Source organism: Pteropus medius, unplaced genomic scaffold, assembly GCF_902729225.1.
Source record: "Pteropus medius unplaced genomic scaffold, Ma_sr-lr_union100, whole genome shotgun sequence".
NCBI lineage: Eukaryota > Metazoa > Chordata > Mammalia > Chiroptera > Pteropodidae > Pteropus > Pteropus medius.
In genome coordinates, this window is record NW_024355205.1 from 15,521,994 (window position 1) to 15,538,383 (window position 16,390).

General features: G+C 36.1%; 1 protein-coding gene and 1 long non-coding RNA gene across 9 annotated transcripts in view; one reads left to right on the plus strand and one right to left on the minus strand.

Annotated features, from left to right (window-relative positions):
* VEPH1 (ventricular zone expressed PH domain containing 1) overlaps positions 1-16,390 on the plus strand; it is a 184,503-nt gene that overhangs the window by 144,755 nt on the left and 23,358 nt on the right. The gene's annotated exons all lie outside the window — the stretch shown is intronic.
* LOC120598800 (uncharacterized) overlaps positions 1-16,390 on the minus strand; it is a 40,019-nt gene that overhangs the window by 7,663 nt on the left and 15,966 nt on the right. Inside the window, exons 2-3 of the long non-coding RNA XR_005651755.1 lie at positions 9,741-9,905; positions 5,450-5,632 (exon numbers count right to left, since the gene is read on the minus strand). This is a non-coding gene — a long non-coding RNA (uncharacterized LOC120598800). The remainder of the gene's footprint in view (positions 1-5,449; positions 5,633-9,740; positions 9,906-16,390) is intronic.

Below are 16,390 nucleotides of genomic sequence, written 5' to 3' on the forward strand. Positions count from 1 at the left end.
GGGGATTGATGAAGTTAATCATAACTTTGATATATGATCAACATATAAAATCAATAGTAAACCTAAACATGAGTATTAACTATTAGAAAATGCAACAAAAATATACCATTTATGATAGCAACAAAAATTATAAGGAATCTAGGAATAAATGTAAGAAAAGATGAGAAATTCTTTAATGAAGAAAAATTTCTAAATATTAATTAAAACATTTTTTAAACCTGAATTAATGTAAAGATATGCCTTTCTCATAGCTAGGAATACTCATTATCACACAACTGAAAATTTCTTCCAAATTAAAATATAAATACGATTTCATTTTTAATCATAATAGCAACAGAATTTCTTCATGGAATTTAACAACTAATTGTAGAATAACCAAAACAATTCTGAAAAAGAACATAGAAGAGAAAAGTTTTCTAATATGGAAAGAAAACTTATTCTAAAGCTATGATAAGATGAAAGCATAATTATTGCTACAGGGATAAATTAATGCTAAAGAATAAAGAGTCCAGAGTTAGCCTCAAGCGTATATAGATGCTTGGTTGATGAAAAGGGGGGATTTCAAATCAGTGAGGAGAAAATAAAATATTTTTAAATAGTATGGGGACATGTGACTTTCCTCATACTATTAAAGGTAAAATTAGATAACTCCCGGACACTATATAGCTAAATTAAGTCCAGATAGATTAGAGGTCTAAATGTAATCAATGAAACTTTACAACTAGAGGGAAATATCAAAGGTTGTCTTTATAACCAACTTTAGGCTAAGAACTTCTTAAGACATAAGTGAATAGAAATCATGAAAAAAATATGAATAGATTTGACCGCATGAAAACTTCCAATTTTTGTATGACAAAACACACCGTAACAAAGTTAAAATCAAGTACAAACTATGAGAAAGTATTTGAAATATATATAACCCACGCAAAAATCTCCTACAAATCAGCAAGGAAGAGACAAACGACCTATGAGAAAACTCAGCAAAGAGTATGAACAGAAAAGTCAATGAACAGGAGATTCGAATGACCAAAAAATGTAAGATATTTAGACTCACTAAAAATCATTGAAATAACTGATTTAAATTTTTAAAAATAATGCACCATTTTATAACAATCAGACTGTCAAGAATAAAGAATTATGACAATACAAGTTTTGGCAAAACCATGAAAAAATGAGAATGTTTATACACAACAGATGAGAATAAAACAGGTTTACCTGCTTAGGAAAAAGCATTTGAGAAAAAAATATATAATAATTAAATTAGACTCAAATATAAAAAATATATAAATACATGTATTTAATATATTAAATTAGACAGCTAGCTGACAGTCAACATGGGTGAGTAATTAGCTTTCCAGAAGTCTTAATTTCACTTAAAGCTTATTTGAAAAATGCTTACAGAGGGGAGGGGACTTTGGGGGCTGGGAGAAAGGGGTGAAGGGTTAAAGAAGTTCAAATTAGTAGTTGATAGATGGTCACAGGGATGGGGAGCACAGCATAGGGAATGCAGTTAACAGTAACTTAATGGCTAGATGGAGAGCCAGAGGAGAGAAAGAGCAATTAGGAGGATCATTTTATAAACTATATAAATGTCTAACCAATGTATTGTATACTTGAAACTAATAATAAAAATAAATAAGTAAAATTTTTAAAAACTGCCTAAGCATCCCTGGATAAGAATTCCCCTATCTAGTTAGTGAACAGATTCACTACCACATATATTTATCTCTGCTTTGTGAGAACATTTACATTCTCTCTTAGTAGAACTTAAGCATTTTATCAGAAAAGCTCATTTCTTTTCACGAGGAGGTTTTGTATTATAACATACAAAAATGTTCTGTCCTAGACAAGGTTTAAGACAAATTTCCCTTTACAACCTTTTTAAAATAGCAATCTGGTAATAGCTGATTATATTATAAATTCATCATACCTTATTAATTTGCGATTCCATTTCTAGGTAAAACACTCACATACCTGTACAAGGAGACATGTACAGGTGTTAACTGAGCATTGTTTGCATCAAAAAATCAGGATCAATGCAAAGGGCATCAGTAGAAGAATGAAGAAAAACGTTATGGTACAGTCATTCTGTACAGTCAGTGAAAGGGAATTCATTAGACCTATATGTAGCAATAGGGGATAAATCTTGAAAAACATAATATTGAGTTTTAATAAGCAAGTTACAAGAGTATGACATGAATAGTATGATAGCTTGCATAAATTTTTAAAATACACTAGGCAGTACTATGCATTATTTATGAGTACATATACTTGTGATAAAAATGTAAAACCATATTTAGAAGCACACCAAATTCAGGATGGCATCACCTCTGGACAACAAGGAAATGGGAAAGGAGGGAGGGAAGCATTCCTGGGAAGGAGATTAAGATCTTAATTTCATCTGTAACTTTATTTCTTTTTTAAAATCAGAAGCAAAATAGGAGTATTTGATAAGTTCAGCCAGCAAGTACATGGGTATTCATTATATTATACTTTGTATGTGATTTTCTTTTTCTTTTTTTAATTTAATTAAACCTATAAGTAATGCCTAAGAGTAGAGGATTGAGAGTTTTGACTACATAAAAAAAAAGTTTATAAAAAGCAAAAATTGTCCACATAATAACAAAATAAAAATACATGGAACAAGTATAAATGACAAAGTTTAATATCTAAGGTACTATAAGTTCATGGAAATCAATAATCAATGGGCCAAGGACATGAACAAATGAGACTTTAATTTCGGAAAAAGTGTTCAGCCTTATTAGTAGTCAAGATATAAAAGTTGAAATTAAAATAATATGACCCTTTTTAATTCATTTTTTTAAAAGACAATAATCAGTGCTGGCTAGAGTAAGGGCATTTAGACACTCTCACACATTTCTACTTGAAGTGTAAATTATTTCAACATTTCTAAAAAACAATTTAGCGATGCAAGTCAAGGGTCTTAAAAATATTCCTATCGTTTAACACAATGATTCCGCTTCTAGGAATTCATTCTAAAGAAATAATCTGAAATATGTACAAAACTTAAGATATACATACCAAAAAAGTATTGTGGAGTGATTTGTAAATAGCCTCAATGTCTAAAGATGGGAGAATAAGAGTATTATATATAGATATATAGATATAAATATAGAGATAGAGATATATCCAGAGATGGGAGAATTAAAATAATATATATATTTATTCATATGGAAGAGTATTAAACCTAATCATGTTTATGAGAAATGTTTAATGACATGAAATAATACTTAAGTTAAATACCACATTGCAGAATAGAAAATTATTTATATAAAGATTATTTGGAGGATTGCTCATTAAAACAACAGAAAGGAAATATACCAAAATGTTAGCAATGGTAAGCTCTAGTTGATGGAACTAGCATTTTCTAAATTTTCTCTACGTATGTATTTCTTTTATAATGAAAGAAAAATATATTACATAAGTACCACTTTTAGTTATATTGCTTTATTTAAGTAAATGTAAATGAGTAGCTTACTTAAATAAAGAAAATTCCATTTTAAGATAATCAATTTTCACTATAAAATAAGAATGTTAGAAAGAAAGTAGAAAATCCACTGATATATTTCATAAATGAGGAGAATGGCGTCTGTGGAGTAACTAGAGATACAATTGGTAATTCCATTCCAGTACATGTGCGCCCAGCCCTTGAGAAAATGAGGTGCTATGACCATGGGAAGACCAGACACCTGACAAAGTTGTCTGGAGGATTCATAAAGACTAGAATTTAACAGAGAAATCTCCTTCATTGACACACATGCTCCAGTTCCCAAAGCATGGAGAAATTCCATATGCCATAGAAATGAGGTCTCAAAACTATGCCAATTATGGAAACAAAACAAAACAAAAAAAAAAAATTAAATTTGCTGCCGAAATAAAATGTGCCCCATCTGGCTAACATTTGGAGATTTGTTTTCAGTCCACTTTGCTACAAACACACTTGACAGTTCCCAGGGTAACTGGCAGGAGTGTCAAAGCATAAATAAAACTAAAGCACCAATTCTGGGTAGAACAAAAGGAAACCTCCTGATGCTCCCAAGGCTTAGATCTAGTGTTTTGAGTTACACTGTTAATACAGTGCTTGAATAAATAAATGTATAAGAAAGGAAATAAGGAATGGGCTTATTATATATAAGCTGTTAACTATTCAAATTCTTACGATAAATTTAAGTCTACACATGTGATATGAGTGACAAGTGTTATCGACCAGCCTCACGGGAGAGCAGTATGAAACGCGGTGTTTGAGAGAGGTTAGCTTTGTTGAACCTCCTTTTCAGAGCAAGCTAGATGGGAATGAAGTAGATGGGAATTAGGTTCGGAATTTAGAAGCCTAGAATGGGGTAAGGGCTCCTGGGCTACGAGCTCGGAACATCTGATAGGCAGTATCTAAGAAGCAAAGGTGAGGAAAAGAGAAAAAAAGAAGATATGAATAATAGTCTATCCGAAGAAGCCAGGCCACGGGGTAAATCCAGTGATTAAGGGGGAAACTCCATGAAAATGCAAATCACGATAGGAAACTAGAGGCAAGGGGGTTCAGAGGGCAGATTGAAGGTGGGATTTGGGTGCAGATCGAAAGGTCTGAGAATCTCCTTGCGCAGAGGGAGCTAGCTAGTTGGGAGAATAATGGGCATTAAAATACAGAGTCTGGGGTTTTTAAAGAACGAGGAAAATGGTTCCATGTAAAGAGGATGACATCAGCAGTAACATGGCAGAGACAAAAGATCACAGTGAAGTCATGGTACATCTGACTCAAAGTTCATTCATTCAGTTAAAAATATTTGGAGGAATGCCTGCAGCAGGCCAAGCAATGTGCAGGGACCAGACATAAGCAATAATGCCCTGCCCAGATGGAGGCAGCAATATACAAGTAAACAAATACGCAACTCCACCATGATAGAGACTATAAAAATATAAAATGCCGAAGGAAGTAATGAAGGAGAGAAGCATTTGTTGGATGGTCAAGGAAGGCTTCTCTGAGGTGGTGTCTGATGAGTTTTCCTGACAAAGAGAATGTTTTATACAAAGGCCTCGACAGCAAAAAAACAGAAAGAGAGAAGGAATAAGAAAAGCGAGGCAATGCCTTGGCATGTTAGAGCATTCTCCTCCGAATTTAAATCCCACATCCCACCAGAAAAAAAAATTCTGAGCAAGCATCCTCAATGTTTATATTTATTTACTTATAAATTATATATGTGTGTTGTTATACTCATGATTTCCATTATAAGACATTCAAAAATAGAAATGTTAAAGGATGAGATGAAAAATAAAGTGAAACTCCTAAGACCGTCTTCTTCCTATATCACTGTGGATGGTCATGCCCCGCAGGAGTGAACTCACTCCCCTTCTGCAGCACTGGAAGAAGGGAAAGGATAAGTGTAAAGCACAGTGAACAAGAAGGCAAGTTGAGCATTCGTCTGGAGGAACTTACCCCTGGCCTTGTAAGCCATGACAGATTTTATTAGATTTCATTGCAGTCTATAGGAAGTCACCGAAGAGTTTCGAGCAGCAGACGTTACCCAGTTTATTTTCAAAAGATCACTCAGTCTGCTGTGTGGAGACGACATCAGATGGGGCCAGAGCAGAATCGGGGAGATGCCAAAGCAGACGACTGCTAATCCAGATGAGAGTAGAGAGTAGTCTAAACCGGGGTGGTCCTGATAGGGATAACACGTTCAATATAAATTTTGGAGGTAAAAAGGACATAGCAAGCTAATGGGTGGGGTGTAAAGGTGAATGAGGGAGGCTTTTGAACATCTTAAGTGTAAAATGCCTGTGAGATGTTCTAGCAGGCAAATGTGAAGCAGTTTATAAATGAGGGCCTCGTCAGCACAGAGATGATGAACGGCTTGGGAAGATTACAGAGAGGAAACGGACTCAGGTCAGGATCGAATCCAGAGAGCAGCCAAGAGACAAAAGAAACCCAGAAAATATAGAAGTGACAGATCTTAAGATAATGTCCAAGAAAAAGAGAGAAGTGGATGGGCAGCCAGATCAAGGAAGGTAGTACAGAAAGGAGTCCATCATTTGGGCAACGCGGAAAGAGCAGTTTTAAGGTCAAGGTTCAACCAGGAGTAGGTGAGGAAATGTGAAGGAAAGAATGAGGAAGGAGATGTGATGTATGCAGACAGCTCTTGTGAACGTTTGGTGCTGAATGAGTTGGTAATGGAGGGAGTATGGGGATGGTTTAACGCCGAAGCCCCCAGAACAATAGATGGCAACAGAGAGAGTGAGAATGATAAGCAGATAAGAGGAAAAGTCATTGCATGCAGACTCAGATTTGACGGTGGAAAGATGAGTAAGTTCTTTTTGATAGTATTTTAACTGTTTCAGTGAAATAAGAGGTGAGGCCATCAGCTGAAAATTGGCTGGGGAAAGAAGGAATGGAATGTGGGAGGTTTGAGGAAAGAGAAAGTCTGAAATTAAATTCTCAGTGAAAGGAGCCGTGAACTTACTGGAGAAATATAGCAGGACCGTCAGGCAATAAGGAATATTCATTTGGGATCTGAGATGACAGATTTCAAGTAAAATGGAAATATGGTTTTATCCAGCAGTGATCAGCTGTTCAAGTGCTAAAATGGGCTTTTTTTTTTTTGGTTAAGTGATAATGAGATAGTGAGTTTTCAAAGTAAGGGAGATATGTGTTTGAAAAGATAGAGAGTAAAGATGCAGACCAAAAGAAAAGATTTAAAATGCTGAAGGAGAAGAGTCTACACTTAGAAAACCTGATTTGAGAAATAGAAATATGGTCTTTAGAGCCCAGAAAAAAAACAAAGTTATTTTCTGAAAGAAAAAGATGATGGATTTGTGCTGAGCCTCTCTTCACAAGAGCCCTCTGCTTCTCCTCCTGGACCCAACGCATGCGCTGCTATTCCCCTTGGAAACAAGGACACAGGCTCATTGGTCACACTGCTGGCCAAGGCTAAGGCAGACAGACAACGGAGCAAGGAGAGCGAGGCTAACTGTGACCACCGCCGCGCTTACATCAGGCTCTGTGCGTAAGGCTTGCAATGCTAGGTAGCACTGGGAGAGTATTAACTTTTGCACGAGATGAATTTTTATCTCTGTTTATGTATTATCAGTGGGCTTGCACTCCTCCATCATAACCATGTAATAGTTCCTCTGGGATTAACATAATTAAGGTAAGAGGAAAGGCTCAAAGGTGAAGAGTCCTTGAGAACTGACATGTCTTCTGGAGACTTTTACAAGCATGACTTTTATAAATGCCTTGGGACCACTGAGTTTGGAAGTCCAGCCAAATTCTAAATGTTGCCTCCCTAAATAATGTCTCTACATTTATTTGGATTCATTTTTTCCCTTAAGAACTATACATTATAACAATCTACGGGGCCCTACATTTAATTCCATACACACAACTCATTATATCGAGTGATTGCACATGATTTTGTAAACACATTGAATCTAAGTGACAGTTACATTTACTATTAAATAATTAGAAAGTATTGCCCTTATACTTGTCTAATTGATACACACTGTTAATATCTCCCTAACCACCATTATCATATACTGTATTTATGTTATACACAGCTTTTATAAAGAAATGAAAATTAGAATAAGAAATATTTTCTTGGTTTATTTAAATCTTGGTTTATCATATGTATTATATTTCCTTTATGTTACACAAACTAAACTGTCCTATAATGAAGCATGTCAATTTTACTACTGTAGTGAACATTCCTTCGCAGTCAACCAGATGTTCTGCATCAGTCAAGGAAATTAAAAAAAAAAAAAAAAAACTTTTGAAAATAGTTAACGAAATAACTCTATTCCTAGGGGGACAGAGGTATGCAGTACCTCTGAAATGTCTATTCTAATCCAATAGTGGTTTAGGTTCTTTTCTTAAATAATCAGTGCATGAACAAAATCTTTTTCTTTTTCCCTTGGTGCAATGATGAATATTGTGTGAATACTTACAAACGCTGGGCACTAAACTATTAGCATAAACAGCACCTCTTTTCAAGCAAAGTGAAAGTGTAGTCCTTAGAAGTTCACAATCTGGGTCTGAATCCTGGCTCTTCCACTTACCAATTCTTTTATTTAATTCTCTCAGCCTCATCTTCTTTACCTGCACAGTGCAGAAAATGCTAGTACCCATTGTGCAGGGATGTTATGCGATATAATACTGGTGCAGGGATGTTATGAGATATAATACTGGTACAGCCACTATGGAAAACAGTATGGAGGTTCCTCAGAAAACTAAGAACTGATCTACCATATGATCCAGCAATCCTTCTACTGGGTATTTACCCCAAAGACTTGAAAACCCATATCAGAAAAGATATTTGCACACCGATGTTCATAGCAGCATTATTCATAGTGGTTGGGACATGGAAGCAACCAAAGTGTCCTACGATAGATGATTGGATAAAGAAGATGTGGTACATATATACAATGGAATATTACTCAGCCATAGAAGAGATGAAATACTGCCATTTGCGACAACCTGGATGGACCTTGAGATAATCATGCTAAGTGAAATAAGCCAGACTGAAAAAGTTGAAAATCACATGATATCACTCATATGTGGGATATAAACCTAAAATAAACAAATGAACAGGACAAACAGGGACTCAGGGACACGGACAATGGACTAGTAGTTACCAGAGGGTGGGGTGGGGGGGAAGAAGGGAAGAGGTAGACAGGGTAAAGGCGGTCAAATATAGGGGGTTAGGGGAGGGTGAAGTGGGTAAAGGAGATCAAGTATATGGTAGCTGAAGGAAACTGGACTCTGGTGGTACTCACACAGTAGAATATATAGATGTCAAATTATAATGTACACCCGAAATTATATAATTGTATTAACTAATGTTACCCCAATAAACTTAAAAAAAAAGGACATAATATATGTCTTCTCCAACTGAATAATAGTTTTCCTAGTTAAAAGCTGGGTTTCACTAAAGTAATGAAACTTTTTCCTGTGTGGCTCATGGATATATTCTAAAAACAATTTCAAAAGAAACTTCTAAAAATGTTTTGAGCAGAGGCTATATCACTAAAATTCAAGTTTAACATTCATTTCAGAATATAAATTCTGGGTTTTTCATCTAAAAGATTATAGCAACTTAAATATCTCAATAGTAGACTTATCAAGAAAGAGAACAGTGGCACTATTTGCTTTTATTTTTAGAACCCTGAAAGTTGCATGTAGGTCAGCCAACTTTGAGTTCTAAGGATATATTATCCTCTTTCCCTTAGGGTTTATAGACTATGGAGTGATCTTTACTTTTTTGAAATCGGTAAATACACATTTCCTAGAGTCTAATTATTTTCTATACATTTTTGCATTTTATAGAATTTTTGGTATCATTCTGGGTTCCTGTTGAAGACCAGTCTGAGGGAAAGGGGCCTTTTCGAAAAGTCCTCTGTTAAATGCAGTCCACAGAATCATTTGATTCCTCATTCCAGGGTCTCAAATTAATTGTTCAGTTCCTCTTGTAGCCAACCCAAACTGTTCATTTCTTCATGAACATTCACTAAAACTAATGAGAAGCCTTAGAACAGCCCCTAACTCTAGTGCTGGTCTGGCTGAGTAGTTCCCAGACCTTAGCACATGCAGCAGTCACTGGAGAGCTTGTTTAAATGCAAGCTTCCGGGGCTTCCGTGAATTTTGCAAATGGTACTTGCTGGGGTCGGCCTGGGACTCTGCATCTTTGACAAGCGATCATGTGATTCTGTGGCAGGGGGTGTCAGAGAGTACTCACAGAAACATCAGAAGAGAGGCAAAGGCAGCTGGATCCAGTCGACTTGGCTTGAGTTACATCTCCACCACCAGTGTTCTGGGAATCTGGGCAAAGCCGGTTGACCTCACTGTAGTTTGATTTCTTCATCTATAAACTAGGAACTAATCCATCTGCCCTATAGGGTTGCTAGGAAGGATAAATGAGATGATACATTTAAACATCCAGCAGAGCACTTGGCACGGAGTAAGTGTCCCAAACAGCACCAATAAAACTATTCATAAATTTCGAGGCTCTGGTTAAAGTACCTGTTTAGTTTTCTCTTTTCTGGATTTGTAACAATTTAGGTATCTCTGTGACTCTGCTCTAAAGTTTTTCCATTTTCACCTCCTTAGTAAGAACTGAATGAATACAATGGTATGTGTCTTATCAGGACCCAGGTACCTTATTATAATCTCATGTGTGTGTCTAATTAGCCCCTAAATGGGCGCACCTCATCACACCCTTTAATTTCAGCATCTCATTAGAGTGATCCATTTGCCCACCTTGTTACTTCCCATTCCTTCACCAACGTCTCTTTCTTCCTGCTCCTCCTTTCGGTCCTCACATCTTCTTATGCCCATTTCTTTATTCATAGTATTAAATCCTTCCTTTTATGCTTGTCATTATTCCCTCCTTTCTGCACAGCTCATTATGTCCTTCCATCTGTGAACCTCATTATGCCATTCCATTTTTATCTCATTACATCCTCATCATGTACATATTATTAGCTCCACCATGCATGCATAGCACTGCATTCTCTCTCTCTGCTCTTATCACAACCTGCCCTTTCTACCCTCCTTATTTTATGCTTCCATTTATAAATCACATTACATCCCCCCTAAATGCTTTTATCATTACACCCATCCATTTATGCATCTCATTACACCATTACCCATGCACATTTCTATGTGCATTTCTATTTGTACGTCTCATTATGGCCCCATCAACCATGCACATGTCATTATTCTCCTTTCAAATGTTCACGTTACATTAAATCCTGCTATGTTTGCATCTCATTACATCCAATATTCCTAGGTTTGACAACAAACTAACAAAAACAGACAGATAATATGTTACTTGCTTTTAGAAATGAAATATGTTTCTTAGGCACCTAACATCAGTGTTTCTTAAACAAGTCATTCATTTCAGAAAGTCTTACATATTTATCTAGCTGAGACAAAAAAAAGAAGCACTACATTTTATATTCATAAAAAGGAGCTTCTTATTTTGTTTTGTTCAAATCATCACCATTATCACTACTTTGTATTATTTCTCTACAGTTAGTATAATTATCCATGAATAGATTTGCAGCAAAAACTCTCTGAAGGAGACAGCTTAGGGATTGCTGTCATTTTACAGATTGAGGAGTGCATTTAAAGCACTGAGAAATTAAGGTATTTCCTGAGAACTGCTAGTGAACGACAGTAGCAGGGCGCAAACTCAGATCCTCTGGCTCCGAAACCTGACTTCTTTACGCCATACCACTCTGCAGAAAAAAAGTCTTATTTCTAAGTGTCACTTCTGTCATTTAACCCATTCTGTAACACTTCCCTAAAATAAAACTTGGTATCAGCATGCTTTATTTTGGCTTGTTTTGTTTTCCAAAACAAAATAATAGAACATATTTTAAACACTTCGCATTTCATGCTTATCTCTTTGTCTCCCAGTTTGAAGACCTAGATTAAAAGAAGCCTTAATATGGAGCTCCCCTGGCCCCAAACAGGAATATGTACAAAAATCAGAGAAAGACATGGTCCTTTAATGACTTTCACCCCAAAGCCAGCCTCACACAGGCAAATAATGGGACTCCTCTACAAAGAAGCCCCCAAAGAGACTAACCCCTGCCTGTCCCTTTGCTTCACTGAACTGTGTTCTCTGCCTCATTTTTATTTTTTATTAAATTATGAAATAGCCCATAAATTCAGAAAAGCACAGAAAGATGATTCCTGTTTCCACCACAAGATAGAAGAGATGCTTGTATTTCTTCCATATTTACTATAAATATCTCTCTTTACGAAAAGAAACTGTTGCTAATACTTCCTCAAGGTTGGTGTGTATTATTTCCATGAATGTTTTTGTATTGTTGTTTAAAAATTTTACATATGTGTTATCATATTTTATGTATCTTTTGCAATATGCTTTCTGTGCTTAACATTATCTTTTTAAAAAATAGCTGTTCATACACATAGAGTTAGTGCATTCGTTTTAGCGTCTGGAAATTTTTCCTTTGTGTAAATAGATCATAGTTCACTTTATTTCTCTACTGAGGGATAGTTCAACTTACTACTTCTGCCTTGATCACTATTACTGCACAAGTGCTTACTGCTGTAGAGTCAGTTTGATCACCTCTGTAACTGCTCCAAGTAGTAAAAACGTCAACAAAATAACAGTTCTTAAAGTAAAACTAGACCCTGGCCAAATGTTGGTATGCACTAATGTATTAAAATCATTGTACCTAAAAAGAGTGGTCTGATTCTCAAAACCTGGAATGCTTCTCATGACAGCGATAAAGATGGAGAAAACTACAATGGTTTCTACAGAAGTGTGGTTGATTTTTCCCACGGTTTAAGAAGCAACAGTTTAAGAAGTCGCTGGAGACTGTTGCAAGCCCCTGATGCAATCAGACCGATATGTCTGTAGTCACCCAAAGAATGGCCTGCTTCAGACATGGGAAAGGGTGGTTGGGTGGTAGTTCTTCCAGAAGCTTCAGAGCCTGGATAGGCCTTCCGTTGTGATGTGGAAAAGGAATTCTTCATACTGTGCTTGTGGGAATATAAATTAGACAGCCATTTTGGAAAGCAATTTATCAGAACCTGGTGAAGTTAAGGATATTCATAATGTTAAATTTTTAATGTCTCATGAAAGCAAGATTTCTGGAGCAGAGCGAGTTATTATTATTGACAGCAAATAACCTCACCAGTTTCCCTTTGCTTCAGTTGCCTAAGGCAACACAATGAGAAGCAGACATCATTGTACACATGCAAGGGTCTGTTCTGTAGTTAAGGAACCCTGAAAATATGAATCTAGATATTTAAATAGGGGAAGGACAGCTGCTCCCTCTCATTTGAAAGGAGAGACAAATCTTTGCTCCTTGAGAAGGACCCTGGTTTCCTACTCTTACCCTTTGGTATGTAAATAAATCTCTCCAGAAGGCAGATGAGACTGTGTCTCCAGCTGACAACCCAGGGATACTTCCAAATCTTAGGTCTCATCCCTACCTTGAAAAATAAACACATAACTTCCAGGAAGAGAAATCTCTCTAGATGGTCTCTCACTTTCTAATTAACCCTATAAACTAACTTCTAAAGCTTGTTCTTCTAACCCAGGTTTCAAGTTGCTGTAAAATTTGCTCAGAAAACCCAAACTGTGCAGAAACTTAAAAAGATTTCATCCATAGTCTTACACATGCCTATGATTCAGCAATTCCACTCCTGCATGATCATCCCCCAAAATTCTTGCTCATGTCCACAAGGGAACATGCATGAGGCTATTCCTGTCACATGGTTCATGTAAGTGCAAAGGTGAATGCACACTGGGTGTCTGTCCCTAGCAGAATGGTTAGATAAAATGTAGTGAGGTGCATGCACACTATGAAGTCACTTTGCAGCAGTAGAGGCGACAAACTAAATACACATGACAACATGTAGAGATCTTTTGTAAAGAAGAAATACAAAGTGGTCTATGGCAAAATATCACTTATGAAAATGAAAAAATACACTAAACATTGCTACATGTATTTCAAGATATGTATCAGTTCAAAGGCACATATCAAACTCAAAAGAGTGAGAACTGACTTAAGAGGAAGTAGAAAGAACAGTCTAGGAATGAGAGTGGTATCAGGGATAAAAGGGAAAAATAAGACTTTGTCCCCAGCAAATAATCCCCGTAGCCAAGGAGAATGGTTATCTCCCTAAATGATTTCCAAAGGAAGAAAAAGAAAGCCCTCCAATGAGCTCTTTCCACATCAGACTCTCTGCGGTCTAGAACCACATAGTAGTACAGAGTTGTACTAGATGCTCAGTACATGGTTGTTCAATGCAGGTGGCAACCATCGATTAGGAAAGGAAAAAATCACTGCAATTCTTTGCTTTCCAATATGAAAGGAGGTCATGTGAATGCTGGCTTGCATCGCCAACAGTTACGGTGATTATATTTTACTAATGTCACCGCTGTAGAAACGTCAGTTTTCTTGATATTTTGAACCTCGGTAGTCTTTTGTCCTTACTTTCACTCTGATAAAAAATAATTTGTTGGTTTTTATGGGCTGAATTTTTTAACTGGATTCGTAAAGAAATTAATTATGAGTTTATCAAACATGTATGAAGCTTCGCCCAATTTGCCACTTTTATTTTCTGCTCGATCCATATGCTTATATTAGCTTTATTTAAACTCTTGTGTTTATTGCCAACATTCTGTAATCGAATTATTTCTTCATGATCCTTAGATGAATGTAAAAATTTGACTTTTTGAACCAAAGCAAATATTCTATCATATTTGTTGGTTCTTAAATAAAAGAGTTCTTCAGAACTTCTCTCTGAAATGAATCAAACAAAAATGAACGCTTTCTTCCAGACACTCGGAGCCAGACCCACAGTCAGAAACTGCCGTGGCATGCCAAAAAGCAATTCATTTCTTTCCAACACACTGAGACTCAAAGGATAGGAAGACAGTCAAGTCTATTTCATGATCTCTAATGATAGTGAGAAGCTTGCCACATTGACCTCATATATTCATGTGTACCTAGAGTTCTCTTACTGATTTGGGATAGAAAAAGGAGAGACGGTACAACATAGTGCATGTGTGACATCCATGTTGAATAATGAAACACACTATGAGTTTTTCCAGATCGGCACCCTCGCTGCCTCTGCTTAGAGTCTGTCTCCCACCTGTTGCTCACCTCCCTTTCACTCATCCCTGCCTTCTGCCAAGTTTCAGAGAAGGCCCAACAAGTTCAGTTTTCACACTTCATCTCTCCCTTCTATATTGCACTATTTGGAAGAGTAACATCTCTGATTTTCAAAAATGGAATTTTTGCTCTTGCAACCAGATTATGTATTTTGTCATGTGAAACCTATTGTGGAAAGGCATGAATATATGCCCATAAGGACTGACGAAGTCCTTAAATACCAATTAAGAGAGACAGATCAGCCATCCCCACATCTGTTCCTAAGGGTGTAGGATCAATTTCTCAGTCAGTGCACATCAGAATAACTTGGGAAGCTTGTTTAGAAATTCAGACTCCGAGGCCTGAACACAAACATATAGGGTTAGGCTTCTAAGAGTGGAACCTGTATCCGATGTAAGCTTAATATAAACTTAACAAATTTCCCCAGGATTCCTGATGCTGACTGGTGATCTGGAAAAGCTAAGAGTCTTGAGAACATGCAGTCAACATGCTATATTGATGGAGTCAGGCAAACATTCTTCAGTTACTAACATTTTATTCTAAAAACTTATTTTATAAAATTAAGTAAAGTGAATTCCTATAATACACATAAAGATGCAGGTATATATTTTTAAAAATAAAAGTGTCCCAAAAAGGCTTTACGGTCACAGTTGAATAGACATGAAAATTGAAAACACTAAATGCTACTGTTGACATAAATTAGAGATAAAATCTATACATCCCAATTAGTAGAAATTTATAAAAATTTATTGAACATCTACTATGGTAAAGTGCTAGACTAAGTATTGTCAGAAGCTACAAAATAATATAGAAGTCATTCTTCTTGCTAAGGAACTTTAATCCAGTTGGAGGCCAAAAGAGTCACAGTAAAAGAATCTTAATAAGAATCACAACCAAACACAAATAAAGGTGTATTTCAGATTCCTTCTGTAAGGGAAACTGTGGACCCAATGAATTACCTTTTTGCTTCCTTGGAATACAGGACTATGTCACTGCCTTCATCTATTTATCCTTAGTTCCTGACACCAGATGCTGTAAAGACTAAGTTCTATGAATTGAATTCAATAGTAAACTTTTTCAGAAATTGAAATAAATTTAAAAATTAAATTATAGCATAATATTATTTAGTGTCTTTTGCTAGTTTATTCATTCAACAAACAGTGTCTCTCACAAGGCACTACACCTATACAATGTAGGAAAATATAAATAATATAAAGATGAACAGTAGAGAAATGAATCATTAATTTTCTTTCCTTAATAAGTTGATTTCACACCCTGGACCTCCTAGAGTTAGAATAGGTGCACTAGAAATAGCTATAAGGATATAAAGCCTTACTCTTATTTGAAAATATTGGGGATCATTTAAAAAAAAAAAAAAAAAACAACTCTTGTTTACGTTTCCAAAAAACATATTTGAACTATGTGCCTACAGTTGATCCTATTAACCATAGGCACACAGCACATGAGGCAATCAATCCTGTTTTGTATCTGTGCAAAAATATCTTTAGAACAGAATTATAATGTGCCAGAACCCAAAGTTCTTCCAGATGTATGCTCTCACTGATTTCTGGAAAATTGCTTCCCAGGACCCTCTCACAGTACACAGACCACATTATAAAATCCAGAGGCCACTTTGCACTTTTATGGAATCCATAGCGTTGACTCATGCTGTCATTGTCATTAAAATGATGTTGTAAATATCCTCTCATCTTTCCATGCTGCCTGG